Below are 3,122 nucleotides of genomic sequence, written 5' to 3'. Positions count from 1 at the left end.
ATTTTCGTCGCCAAATCACCAAGTGACCACCAGAGGAATAATTTGGTATCCATTCAGCACCCATTACTATCTAACACTAACTACTTCATTTATCAGAAGACTTGCAAAGCACTGAAGCAGTATTAAAAAATGATAATATCATTGTCTGTTTTGGTAAAAATATTAACATTAAAATAAAAATTTAGATAAGCCGTTCACTGCAGCGTAAAAAATTTGATCCGTTCCGCGCAGTAAAAATATACAAATTTTAATTCCGATTTTTCAAGAATAAAACCGAAACTTCCGAAATTGTTACGTCTTAAATGGATCCTTTTAGATAAGCCACTAGAGTTCGTTTATTACGTATTAGAAAATATAACTAAATCTTACCTTCATGCTCTCCACCTGGCCTCTTACTCATCTAGAAAAGAAAAAAAAAATAAAGACATCAGTTTCAATAAATTATATATGAATATATTGCTTGCTATCCACTTAATAAACAACAACCGAAATAGAAATGTTACCAGTGAAGATTACCATTCGGATATTTTATAGAAAATTATGCAATGAAGTAACAAAATTGGTAAGGTCAATTAATAGATACAGTATTATTTTTTTTTTATTTATTGGGATATTTTAATTCCCAAGGGCGTGCAATTGAAAGATTGTTCTTAATGTTGACACAAAATTTGCATCCCTTTTCCAAAACTTTTCAATTTTATTACGTAAAAAGAATCCGTAAAATAATATTTCTAATCGCTTCTAAATGTTAAGCAGAGTATAAAGTTCCGAAAATCCCCAGTAATATGAAATATGCAGATTCTTCTAAAATAACTTCGTTGTGAAAGTTTCAGCTTTCAAATGTTTAACACCAGTTTGTATTTGAATAAGGAGATGCTTCGTTTCTTTATTATTTGGTTTAATTTCGCTATCTTTGTACACACAGGACCTATTCAGTCATGGAAAAAAAATTATATAATTAAACAAAAGAATCTAGGATAACGTTTCTGTCTGAAAGCAATACGAGCTGTATTTTGTAAAGGATAGTCTTACTTTTGAATCTTGGACATATGACAAGGACGATACCCTGGCCGGAATTCCCCTTCATCAAACTTTGTCTTCAGATTAAAATATTATATAGATTAGATCCTCAAGACATTCGAAAGCTGATAAAAACACTAGTTATCAATTGTTCTTATTAATATGGAAATACGGGCCTGTTATTTAGACACGTAAAAAGATCTGGTAAAATTTCTTTTTTAAGCAGTAAGGAAAAATTATATTGGATTTTATTATTATGCAGGTAGTTCAGATGTCGTCTGAACTATCTCCTCTCTAGATTTCCAAATCCCCGAAACTAAGGACCACCACTCTCGCGCAAATGCAGATGTATTTTGCCATATGATATCCATCCCAGATACTTCTAGTTCCGATGCAAAGGATTACATTTAAAGGCATTATCCTTATATACAAGGAAGTTAATTTTAGACAATTATTTATAATTATTTTACAATTAAAGATTCTTTCTAGTTTTTTTTATAAACTTGTTTTTACATCGGTTCAAAATTTCACTTAAATATTTCAAATGGCTTTAATTCACACCGATATAAAAATTAGACATCTTCACTTCTAAAATCTTGTAACAAATTATTTAGAAAGTTAAAAATTTCTAATGATGTAAAAGTGTTTTGCCGAGCGGCGAACTAATCTATTTGAATTTCTGGACCATAAATTTTGTTAAAAGTATCCCCGGGGAAAATTTTACATGTAGCGTCCTACAAAATGTCTTGTAATCACTTGAAATGGAAAGACGTACCATGCATGTCGAGGTGCTTTTGCCACAGAATCACTAAAGTCGTGCTAGTAGCAATTGTCTCAGAAGGAAAAATGCTTGCGGCCTGTAGACTAACACTATTTCCCGGAACTGAGTTTATAAGAGCACAATTTTAGGTAGAAACAATTCATTTAACAGATTTAAATCTTACGATTTCTGTAAGGAATCGGATACTTTGTCGGACATCGCTTCGATCTTTAGTGGACCGTTTCGGCAAATGCCTGAATTTCTTGCCATCACAAGTGGTTAAAATAACTTAACATTAAAATATCAGTTTTATTAATTTTATAATCGGTGTACAATCTATGGATTTTAAAGTTAATTACAATACCTTATTTTAATAAATTTTTAATAATATTGAAAACCCTCAGCATCAGAATTAAAGAAAACATGAATTATATTCTCTTAGTAGAATTGATTTGGGTATCACCTCGTAATAAATTGATATAACATACAGTGAATCAAAATTATAAAGCTAGTTACTTTAACTGACAAAAATTATAAATTGAGAAGGAAAAAATACATTTGATATTCAACATTGAAAATTATAACTGTTTAGTTTCAGTTTTAAAGACTGGGTTTAATCGCTTTAGGACGAATGTGCGCGGAAAAAATGCAGATACAAGACTGGATCAGGCAAATGACGACAGTCCGTATAGGCTGGCGCATTTTCACCAGCTAAGTAACGAGCACTTTGTGAAGATGTACATAATAGTAAGCAAAAATTACTCTTTGCATGGAAATAAAACAATTTTTAAATATGTAATGCGTTTTCAATCATGATTCAATACTAAACACTTATTTTTTTTAATTTAAAAAAATATATTGAATTTTAATATAATCAATATACAATATACCAGGTAATGACATAAAATATGAAAGTAGAAAATAAATTCTTCACAATCATACCAATCATACTTCAAAGCCATATAAAAAAAGTCTTAAAAATCAGATCTGTGCAGACATTGACGTTCACAATTTATATTTATATGCAATGTCTCTTATTTTAATCCCGCTTCTTGCTAACTGTGCATCGTATTTTGCTGGTCTATTTTACCATAAATAATTGTCCATGGGGGCACCTCGCAATTGAGGATGAAAAGCTTCCGACATGGCAGCTAGTTCTCGCCATCCTTGAGGACATACGAAAGGGTGGGGAGACTACCTCCCACCGATGACGGGTTGTACTTCTTAAGGGCAGAGTTGTACCCTGACTGGTGATGGCCTTTAGGACTGAACAATTCCCGACAGGGTTGTTTTCGCGGCGGTCAAATCATTCAAATTCTTCCGTGTTATTTTGGGTGGGTTT

This window comes from Argiope bruennichi, chromosome 7 (genome assembly GCF_947563725.1).
Source record: "Argiope bruennichi chromosome 7, qqArgBrue1.1, whole genome shotgun sequence".
Classification (NCBI taxonomy): domain Eukaryota; kingdom Metazoa; phylum Arthropoda; class Arachnida; order Araneae; family Araneidae; genus Argiope; species Argiope bruennichi.
The sequence above is the reverse complement of the archived record's forward strand: the minus strand, read 5'-3'. Positions refer to the sequence as shown.